The following is a 13,022-nucleotide window of genomic DNA, read 5'->3' on the forward strand; positions in this document are numbered from 1 at the left end:
TTATGAATATATCCTGACTGACTTTTTCGTGAATTTTCGACATGACCGCATGACCTTTTTTTAACAATATGATCAAGGCTTTTTTTTTTTAAGATTATTTTCTTGCATAGACACCTTTGTATTTAGCGGTGGATAGAGAGGAAACATGGGAGAGAGAGGGGGATGTGACATGTATCAAAGGATCTCCAGCCGGGATTCGAACCTGAGGCTGCTGCATATATGCAGACATGGGTAAATGGCATGCACTCTAACCACTCAACCACCTGCCTGCCTGCCATGAATAAGCCTTTTTATGACTGTTTTGGACTCACTACACTCCGATTTTGATTGACACGCGATATAGAAGCATATGTTAGGACTTTTACATCATTTTTACAACATTTTATGAATTTTGTCGATTTTTCACTTTTTTTTCGACATGCTATAGTATGACTTTTTTTTTTCCTGAAAAAATTGACCATGGCTTTTTATGGCTGTTTTGGACTCACTACACTGAGACTAGGCGCGTCAAGCGATATGAGCGATTTTTATGCCTTTTTAACAATTTTAAATATTTTTTTATGAATATATCCTGACTGACTTTTTCGTGAATTTTCGACATGACCGCATGACCTTTTTTTAACAATATGATCAAGGCTTTTTTTTTTTAAGATTATTTTCTTGCATAGACACCTTTGTATTTAGCGGTGGATAGAGAGGAAACATGGGAGAGAGAGGGGGATGTGACATGTATCAAAGGATCTCCAGCCGGGATTCGAACCTGAGGCTGCTGCATATATGCAGACATGGGTAAATGGCATGCACTCTAACCACTCAACCACCTGCCTGCCTGCCATGAATAAGCCTTTTTATGACTGTTTTGGACTCACTACACTCCGATTTTGATTGACACGCGATATAGAAGCATATGTTAGGACTTTTACATCATTTTTACAACATTTTATGAATTTTGTCGATTTTTCACTTTTTTTTCGACATGCTATAGTATGACTTTTTTTTTTCCTGAAAAAATTGACCATGGCTTTTTATGGCTGTTTTGGACTCACTACACTGAGACTAGGCGCGTCAAGCAATATGAGCGATTTTTATGCCTTTTTAACAATTTTAAATATTTTTTTATGAATATATACTGACTGACTTTTTCGTGAATTTTCGACATGACCGCATGACCTTTTTTTAACAATATGATCGAGGCTTTTTTTTTTTAAGATTATTTTCTTGCATAGACACCTTTGTATTTAGCGGTGGATAGAGAGGAAACATGGGAGAGAGAGGGGGATGTGACATGTATCAAAGGATCTCCAGCCGGGATTCGAACCTGAGGCTGCTGCATATATGCAGACATGGGTAAATGGCATGCACTCTAACCACTCAACCACCTGCCTGCCTGCCATGAATAAGCCTTTTTATGACTGTTTTGGACTCACTACACTCCGATTTTGATTGACACGCGATATAGAAGCATATGTTAGGACTTTTACATCATTTTTACAACATTTTATGAATTTTGTCGATTTTTCACTTTTTTTTCGACATGCTATAGTATGACTTTTTTTTTTCCTGAAAAAATTGACCATGGCTTTTTATGGCTGTTTTGGACTCACTACACTGAGACTAGGTGCGTCAAGCAATATGAGCGATTTTTATGCCTTTTTAAAAATTTTAAATATTTTTTTATGAATATATACTGACTGACTTTTTCGTGAATTTTCGACATGACCGCATGACCTTTTTTTAACAATACGATCAAGGCTTTTTTTTTTTAAGATTATTTTCTTGCATAGACACCTTTGTATTTAGCGGTGGATAGAGAGGAAACATGGGAGAGAGAGGGGGATGTGACATGTATCAAAGGATCTCCAGCCGGGATTCGAACCTGAGGCTGCTGCATATATGCAGACATGGGTAAATGGCATGCACTCTAACCACTCAACCACCTGCCTGCCTGCCATGAATAAGCCTTTTTATGACTGTTTTGGACTCACTACACTCCGATTTTGATTGACACGCGATATAGAAGCATATGTTAGGACTTTTACATCATTTTTACAACATTTTATGAATTTTGTCGATTTTTCACTTTTTTTTCGACATGCTATAGTATGACTTTTTTTTTTCCTGAAAAAATTGACCATGGCTTTTTATGGCTGTTTTGGACTCACTACACTGAGACTAGGCGCGTCAAGCAATATGAGCGATTTTTATGCCTTTTTAACAATTTTAAATATTTTTTTATGAATATATACTGACTGACTTTTTCGTGAATTTTCGACATGACCGCATGACCTTTTTTTAACAATATGATCAAGGCATTTTTTTTTTAAGATTATTTTCTTGCATAGACACCTTTGTATTTAGCGGTGGATAGAGAGGAAACATGGGAGAGAGAGGGGGATGTGACATGTATCAAAGGATGTCCAGCCGGGATTCGAACCTGAGGCTGCTGCATATATGCAGACATGGGTAAATGGCATGCACTCTAACCACTCAACCACCTGCCTGCCTGCCATGAATAAGCCTTTTTATGACTGTTTTGGACTCACTACACTCCGATTTTGATTGACACGCGATATAGAAGCATATGTTAGGACTTTTACATCATTTTTACAACATTTTATGAATTTTGTCGATTTTTCACTTTTTTTTCGACATGCTATATAGTATGACTTTTTTTTTTCCTGAAAAAGTTGACCATGGCTTTTTATGGCTGTTTTGGACTCACTACACTGAGACTAGGCGCGTCAAGCGATATGAGCGATTTTTATGCCTTTTTAACAATTTTAAATATTTTTTTATGAATATATCCTGACTGACTTTTTCGTGAATTTTCGACATGACCGCATGACCTTTTTTTAACAATATGATCAAGGCTTTTTTTTTTTAAGATTATTTTCTTGCATAGACACCTTTGTATTTAGCGGTGGATAGAGAGGAAACATGGGAGAGAGAGGGGGATGTGACATGTATCAAAGGATCTCCAGCCGGGATTCGAACCTGAGGCTGCTGCATATATGCAGACATGGGTAAATGGCATGCACTCTAACCACTCAACCACCTGCCTGCCTGCCATGAATAAGCCTTTTTATGACTGTTTTGGACTCACTACACTCCGATTTTGATTGACACGCGATATAGAAGCATATGTTAGGACTTTTACATCATTTTTACAACATTTTATGAATTTTGTCGATTTTTCACTTTTTTTTCGACATGCTATAGTATGACTTTTTTTTTTCCTGAAAAAATTGACCATGGCTTTTTATGGCTGTTTTGGACTCACTACACTGAGACTAGGTGCGTCAAGCGATATGAGCGATTTTTATGCCTTTTTAACAATTTTAAATATTTTTTTATGAATATATCCTGACTGACTTTTTCGGGAATTTTCGACATGCTATAGCATGACCTTTTTTTAACAATATGATCAAGGCTTTTTTTTTTTAAGATTATTTTCTTGCATAGACACCTTTGTATTTAGCGGTGGATAGAGAGGAAACATGGGAGAGAGAGGGGGATGTGACATGTATCAAAGGATCTCCAGCCGGGATTCGAACCTGAGGCTGCTGCATATATGCAGACATGGGTAAATGGCATGCACTCTAACCACTCAACCACCTGCCTGCCTGCCATGAATAAGCCTTTTTATGACTGTTTTGGACTCACTACACTCCGATTTTGATTGACACGCGATATAGAAGCATATGTTAGGACTTTTACATCATTTTTACAACATTTTATGAATTTTGTCGATTTTTCACTTTTTTTTCGACATGCTATATATAATATGACTTTTTTTTTTCCTGAAAAAATTGACCATGGCTTTTTATGGCTGTTTTGGACTCACTACACTGAGACTAGGTGCGTCAAGCGATATGAGCGATTTTTATGCCTTTTTAACAATTTTAAATATTTTTTTATGAATATATCCTGACTGACTTTTTCGGGAATTTTCGACATGCTATAGCATGACCTTTTTTTAACAATATGATCAAGGCTTTTTTTTTTTAAGATTATTTTCTTGCATAGACACCTTTGTATTTAGCGGTGGATAGAGAGGAAACATGGGAGAGAGAGGGGGATGTGACATGTATCAAAGGATCTCCAGCCGGGATTCGAACCTGAGGCTGCTGCATATATGCAGACATGGGTAAATGGCATGCACTCTAACCACTCAACCAACTGCCTGCCTGCCATGAATAAGCCTTTTTATGACTGTTTTGGACTCACTACACTCCGATTTTGATTGACACGCGATATAGAAGCATATGTTAGGACTTTTACATCATTTTTACAACATTTTATGAATTTTGTCGATTTTTCACTTTTTTTTCGACATGCTATAGTATGACTTTTTTTTTTCCTGAAAAAATTGACCATGGCTTTTTATGGCTGTTTTGGACTCACTACACTGAGACTAGGTGCGTCAAGCGATATGAGCGATTTTTATGCCTTTTTAACAATTTTAAATATTTTTTTATGAATATATCCTGACTGACTTTTTCGGGAATTTTCGACATGCTATAGCATGACCTTTTTTTAACAATATGATCAAGGCTTTTTTTTTTTAAGATTATTTTCTTGCATAGACACCTTTGTATTTAGCGGTGGATAGAGAGGAAACATGGGAGAGAGAGGGGGATGTGACATGTATCAAAGGATCTCCAGCCGGGATTCGAACCTGAGGCTGCTGCATATATGCAGACATGGGTAAATGGCATGCACTCTAACCACTCAACCACCTGCCTGCCTGCCATGAATAAGCCTTTTTATGACTGTTTTGGACTCACTACACTCCGATTTTGATTGACACGCGATATAGAAGCATATGTTAGGACTTTTACATCATTTTTACAACATTTTATGAATTTTGTCGATTTTTCACTTTTTTTTCGACATGCTATAGTATGACTTTTTTTTTTCCTGAAAAAATTGACCATGGCTTTTTATGGCTGTTTTGGACTCACTACACTGAGACTAGGCGCGTCAAGCAATATGAGCGATTTTTATGCCTTTTTAACAATTTTAAATATTTTTTTATGAATATATCCTGACTGACTTTTTCGTGAATTTTCGACATGACCGCATGACCTTTTTTTAACAATATGATCAAGGCTTTTTTTTTTTAAGATTATTTTCTTGCATAGACACCTTTGTATTTAGCGGTGGATAGAGAGGAAACATGGGAGAGAGAGGGGGATGTGACATGTATCAAAGGATCTCCAGCCGGGATTCGAACCTGAGGCTGCTGCATATATGCAGACATGGGTAAATGGCATGCACTCTAACCACTCAACCACCTGCCTGCCTGCCATGAATAAGCCTTTTTATGACTGTTTTGGACTCACTACACTCCGATTTTGATTGACACGCGATATAGAAGCATATGTTAGGACTTTTACATCATTTTTACAACATTTTATGAATTTTGTCGATTTTTCACTTTTTTTTCGACATGCTATAGTATGACTTTTTTTTTTCCTGAAAAAATTGACCATGGCTTTTTATGGCTGTTTTGGACTCACTACACTGAGACTAGGTGCGTCAAGCGATATGAGCGATTTTTATGCCTTTTTAACAATTTTAAATATTTTTTTATGAATATATCCTGACTGACTTTTTCGGGAATTTTCGACATGCTATAGCATGACCTTTTTTTAACAATATGATCAAGGCTTTTTTTTTTTAAGATTATTTTCTTGCATAGACACCTTTGTATTTAGCGGTGGATAGAGAGGAAACATGGGAGAGAGAGGGGGATGTGACATGTATCAAAGGATCTCCAGCCGGGATTCGAACCTGAGGCTGCTGCATATATGCAGACATGGGTAAATGGCATGCACTCTAACCACTCAACCACCTGCCTGCCTGCCATGAATAAGCCTTTTTATGACTGTTTTGGACTCACTACACTCCGATTTTGATTGACACGCGATATAGAAGCATATGTTAGGACTTTTACATAATTTTTACAACATTTTATGAATTTTGTCGATTTTTCACTTTTTTTTCGACATTTCGAGTATGACTTTTTTTTTCCCTGAAAAAGTTGACCATGGCTTTTTATGGCTGTTTTGGACTCACTACACTGAGCCTAGGCGCGTCAAGTGAGATGAGCGATTTTTATGACTCTTTAACAATTTTAAATATTTTTTTATGAATATATCCTGACTGACTTTTTCGTGAATTTTCGACATGACCGCATGACCTTTTTTTAACAATATGATCAAGGCTTTTTTTTTTTAAGATTATTTTCTTGCATAGACACCTTTGTATTTAGCGGTGGATAGAGAGGAAACATGGGAGAGAGAGGGGGATGTGACATGTATCAAAGGATCTCCAGCCGGGATTCGAACCTGAGGCTGCTGCATATATGCAGACATGGGTAAATGGCATGCACTCTAACCACTCAACCACCTGCCTGCCTGCCATGAATAAGCCTTTTTATGACTGTTTTGGACTCACTACACTCCGATTTTGATTGACACGCGATATAGAAGCATATGTTAGGACTTTTACATCATTTTTACAACATTTTATGAATTTTGTCGATTTTTCACTTTTTTTTCGACATGCTATAGTATGACTTTTTTTTTTCCTGAAAAAATTGACCATGGCTTTTTATGGCTGTTTTGGACTCACTACACTGAGACTAGGTGCGTCAAGCGATATGAGCGATTTTTATGCCTTTTTAACAATTTTAAATATTTTTTTATGAATATATCCTGACTGACTTTTTCGGGAATTTTCGACATGCTATAGCATGACCTTTTTTTAACAATATGATCAAGGCTTTTTTTTTTTAAGATTATTTTCTTGCATAGACACCTTTGTATTTAGCGGTGGATAGAGAGGAAACATGGGAGAGAGAGGGGGATGTGACATGTATCAAAGGATCTCCAGCCGGGATTCGAACCTGAGGCTGCTGCATATATGCAGACATGGGTAAATGGCATGCACTCTAACCACTCAACCACCTGCCTGCCTGCCATGAATAAGCCTTTTTATGACTGTTTTGGACTCACTACACTCCGATTTTGATTGACACGCGATATAGAAGCATATGTTAGGACTTTTACATCATTTTTACAACATTTTATGAATTTTGTCGATTTTTCACTTTTTTTTCGACATGCTATAGTATGACTTTTTTTTTTCCTGAAAAAATTGACCATGGCTTTTTATGGCTGTTTTGGACTCACTACACTGAGACTAGGTGCGTCAAGCGATATGAGCGATTTTTATGCCTTTTTAACAATTTTAAATATTTTTTTATGAATATATCCTGACTGACTTTTTCGGGAATTTTCGACATGCTATAGCATGACCTTTTTTTAACAATATGATCAAGGCTTTTTTTTTTTAAGATTATTTTCTTGCATAGACACCTTTGTATTTAGCGGTGGATAGAGAGGAAACATGGGAGAGAGAGGGGGATGTGACATGTATCAAAGGATCTCCAGCCGGGATTCGAACCTGAGGCTGCTGCATATATGCAGACATGGGTAAATGGCATGCACTCTAACCACTCAACCACCTGCCTGCCTGCCTGCCATGAATAAGCCTTTTTATGACTGTTTTGGACTCACTACACTCCGATTTTGATTGACACGCGATATAGAAGCATATGTTAGGACTTTTACATCATTTTTACAACATTTTATGAATTTTGTCGATTTTTCACTTTTTTTTCGACATGCTATAGTATGACTTTTTTTTTTCCTGAAAAAATTGACCATGGCTTTTTATGGCTGTTTTGGACTCACTACACTGAGACTAGGCGCGTCAAGCAATATGAGCGATTTTTATGCCTTTTTAACAATTTTAAATATTTTTTTATGAATATATACTGACTGACTTTTTCGTGAATTTTCGACATGACCGCATGACCTTTTTTTAACAATATGATCGAGGCTTTTTTTTTTTAAGATTATTTTCTTGCATAGACACCTTTGTATTTAGCGGTGGATAGAGAGGAAACATGGGAGAGAGAGGGGGATGTGACATGTATCAAAGGATCTCCAGTTGGGATTCGAACCTGAGGCTGCTGCATATATGCAGACATGGGTAAATGGCATGCACTCTAACCACTCAACCACCTGCCTGCCTGCCATGAATAAGCCTTTTTATGACTGTTTTGGACTCACTACACTCCGATTTTGATTGACACGCGATATAGAAGCATATGTTAGGACTTTTACATCATTTTTACAACATTTTATGAATTTTGTCGATTTTTCACTTTTTTTTCGACATGCTATAGTATGACTTTTTTTTTTCCTGAAAAAATTGACCATGGCTTTTTATGGCTGTTTTGGACTCACTACACTGAGACTAGGCGCGTCAAGCAATATGAGCGATTTTTATGCCTTTTTAACAATTTTAAATATTTTTTTATGAATATATCCTGACTGACTTTTTCGTGAATTTTCGACATGACCGCATGACCTTTTTTTAACAATATGATCAAGGCTTTTTTTTTTTAAGATTATTTTCTTGCATAGACACCTTTGTATTTAGCGGTGGATAGAGAGGAAACATGGGAGAGAGAGGGGGATGTGACATGTATCAAAGGATCTCCAGCCGGGATTCGAACCTGAGGCTGCTGCATATATGCAGACATGGGTAAATGGCATGCACTCTAACCACTCAACCACCTGCCTGCCATGAATAAGCCTTTTTATGACTGTTTTGGACTCACTACACTCCGATTTTGATTGACACGCGATATAGAAGCATATGTTAGGACTTTTACATCATTTTTACAACATTTTATGAATTTTGTCGATTTTTCACTTTTTTTTCGACATGCTATAGTATGACTTTTTTTTTTCCTGAAAAAATTGACCATGGCTTTTCATGGCTGTTTTGGACTCACTACACTGAGACTAGGTGCGTCAAGCGATATGAGCGATTTTTATGCCTTTTTAACAATTTTAAATATGTTTTTATGAATATATCCTGACTGACTTTTTCGGGAATTTTCGACATGCTATAGCATGACCTTTTTTTAACAATATGATCAAGGCTTTTTTTTTTTAAGATTATTTTCTTGCATAGACACCTTTGTATTTAGCGGTGGATAGAGAGGAAACATGGGAGAGAGAGGGGGATGTGACATGTATCAAAGGATCTCCAGCCGGGATTCGAACCTGAGGCTGCTGCATATATGCAGACATGGGTAAATGGCATGCACTCTAACCACTCAACCACCTGCCTGCCTGCCATGAATAAGCCTTTTTATGACTGTTTTGGACTCACTACACTCCGATTTTGATTGACACGCGATATAGAAGCATATGTTAGGACTTTTACATCATTTTTACAACATTTTATGAATTTTGTCGATTTTTCACTTTTTTTTCGACATGCTATAGTATGACTTTTTTTTTTCCTGAAAAAATTGACCATGGCTTTTTATGGCTGTTTTGGACTCACTACACTGAGACTAGGCGCGTCAAGCAATATGAGCGATTTTTATGCCTTTTTAACAATTTTAAATATTTTTTTATGAATATATCCTGACTGACTTTTTCGGGAATTTTCGACATGACCGCATGACCTTTTTTTAACAATATGATCGAGGCTTTTTTTTTTTAAGATTATTTTCTTGCATAGAAACCTTTGTATTTAGCGGTGGATAGAGAGGAAACATGGGAGAGAGAGGGGGATGTGACATGTATCAAAGGATCTCCAGCCGGGATTCGAACCTGAGGCTGCTGCATATATGCAGACATGGGTAAATGGCATGCACTCTAACCACTCAACCACCTGCCTGCCTGCCATGAATAAGCCTTTTTATGACTGTTTTGGACTCACTACACTCCGATTTTGATTGACACGCGATATAGAAGCATATGTTAGGACTTTTACATCATTTTTACAACATTTTATGAATTTTGTCGATTTTTCACTTTTTTTTCGACATGCTATAGTATGACTTTTTTTTTTCCTGAAAAAATTGACCATGGCTTTTTATGGCTGTTTTGGACTCACTACACTGAGACTAGGTGCGTCAAGCGATATGAGCGATTTTTATGCCTTTTTAACAATTTTAAATATTTTTTTATGAATATATCCTGACTGACTTTTTCGGGAATTTTCGACATGCTATAGCATGACCTTTTTTTAACAATATGATCAAGGCTTTTTTTTTTTAAGATTATTTTCTTGCATAGACACCTTTGTATTTAGCGGTGGATAGAGAGGAAACATGGGAGAGAGAGGGGGATGTGACATGTATCAAAGGATCTCCAGCCGGGATTCGAACCTGAGGCTGCTGCATATATGCAGACATGGGTAAATGGCATGCACTCTAACCACTCAACCACCTGCCTGCCTGCCATGAATAAGCCTTTTTATGACTGTTTTGGACTCACTACACTCCGATTTTGATTGACACGCGATATAGAAGCATATGTTAGGACTTTTACATCATTTTTACAACATTTTATGAATTTTGTCGATTTTTCACTTTTTTTTCGACATGCTATATATAATATGACTTTTTTTTTTCCTGAAAAAATTGACCATGGCTTTTTATGGCTGTTTTGGACTCACTACACTGAGACTAGGTGCGTCAAGCGATATGAGCGATTTTTATGCCTTTTTAACAATTTTAAATATTTTTTTATGAATATATCCTGACTGACTTTTTCGGGAATTTTCGACATGCTATAGCATGACCTTTTTTTAACAATATGATCAAGGCTTTTTTTTTTTAAGATTATTTTCTTGCATAGACACCTTTGTATTTAGCGGTGGATAGAGAGGAAACATGGGAGAGAGAGGGGGATGTGACATGTATCAAAGGATCTCCAGCCGGGATTCGAACCTGAGGCTGCTGCATATATGCAGACATGGGTAAATGGCATGCACTCTAACCACTCAACCACCTGCCTGCCTGCCATGAATAAGCCTTTTTATGACTGTTTTGGACTCACTACACTCCGATTTTGATTGACACGCGATATAGAAGCATATGTTAGGACTTTTACATCATTTTTACAACATTTTATGAATTTTGTCGATTTTTCACTTTTTTTTCGACATGCTATATATAGTATGACTTTTTTTTTCCTGAAAAAATTGACCATGGCTTTTTATGGCTGTTTTGGACTCACTACACTGAGACTAGGTGCGTCAAGCAATATGAGCTATTTTTATGCCTTTTTAACAATTTTAAATATTTTTTTATGAATATATACTGACTGACTTTTTCGTGAATTTTCGACATGACCGCATGACCTTTTTTTAACAATATGATCGAGGCTTTTTTTTTTTAAGATTATTTTCTTGCATAGACACCTTTGTATTTAGCAGTGGATAGAGAGGAAACATGGGAGAGAGAGGGGGATGTGACATGTATCAAAGGATCTCCAGCCGGGATTCGAACCTGAGGCTGCTGCATATATGCAGACATGGGTAAATGGCATGCACTCTAACCACTCAACCACCTGCCTGCCTGCCATGAATAAGCCTTTTTATGACTGTTTTGGACTCACTACACTCCGATTTTGATTGACACGCGATATAGAAGCATATGTTAGGACTTTTACATCATTTTTACAACATTTTATGAATTTTGTCGATTTTTCACTTTTTTTTCGACATGCTATATATAGTATGACTTTTTTTTTTCCTGAAAAAATTGACCATGGCTTTTTATGGCTGTTTTGGACTCACTACACTGAGACTAGGCGCGTCAAGCAATATGAGCGATTTTTATGCCTTTTTAACAATTTTAAATATTTTTTTATGAATATATACTGACTGACTTTTTCGTGAATTTTCGACATGAACGCATGACCTTTTTTTAACAATATGATCGAGGCTTTTTTTTTTTAAGATTATTTTCTTGCATAGACACCTTTGTATTTAGCAGTGGATAGAGAGGAAACATGGGAGAGAGAGGGGGATGTGACATGTATCAAAGGATCTCCAGCCGGGATTCGAACCTGAGGCTGCTGCATATATGCAGACATGGGTAAATGGCATGCACTCTAACCACTCAACCACCTGCCTGCCTGCCATGAATAAGCCTTTTTATGACTGTTTTGGACTCACTACACTCCGATTTTGATTGACACGCGATATAGAAGCATATGTTAGGACTTTTACATAATTTTTACAACATTTTATGAATTTTGTCGATTTTTCACTTTTTTTTCGACATTTCGAGTATGACTTTTTTTTTCCCTGAAAAAGTTGACCATGGCTTTTTATGGCTGTTTTGGACTCACTACACTGAGCCTAGGCGCGTCAAGTGAGATGAGCGATTTTTATGACTCTTTAACAAATTTAAATATTTTTTTATGAATATATCCTGACTGACTTTTTCGTGAATTTTCGACATGACCGCATGACCTTTTTTTAACAATATGATCAAGGCTTTTTTTTTTTAAGATTATTTTCTTGCATAGACACCTTTGTATTTAGCGGTGGATAGAGAGGAAACATGGGAGAGAGAGGGGGATGTGACATGTATCAAAGGATCTCCAGCCGGGATTCGAACCTGAGGCTGCTGCATATATGCAGACATGGGTAAATGGCATGCACTCTAACCACTCAACCACCTGCCTGCCTGCCATGAATAAGCCTTTTTATGACTGTTTTGGACTCACTACACTCCGATTTTGATTGACACGCGATATAGAAGCATATGTTAGGACTTTTACATCATTTTTACAACATTTTATGAATTTTGTCGATTTTTCACTTTTTTTTCGACATGCTATAGTATGACTTTTTTTTTTCCTGAAAAAATTGACCATGGCTTTTTATGGCTGTTTTGGACTCACTACACTGAGACTAGGTGCGTCAAGCGATATGAGCGATTTTTATGCCTTTTTAACAATTTTAAATATTTTTTTATGAATATATCCTGACTGACTTTTTCGGGAATTTTCGACATGCTATAGCATGACCTTTTTTTAACAATATGATCAAGGCTTTTTTTTTTTAAGATTATTTTCTTGCATAGACACCTTTGTATTTAGCGGTGGATAGAGAGGAAACATGGGAGA

The sequence above is a fragment of the Eutrigla gurnardus genome, assembly GCF_963514095.1.
Source record: "Eutrigla gurnardus genome assembly, chromosome: 7".
In the NCBI taxonomy this organism is placed as follows: domain Eukaryota; kingdom Metazoa; phylum Chordata; class Actinopteri; order Perciformes; family Triglidae; genus Eutrigla; species Eutrigla gurnardus.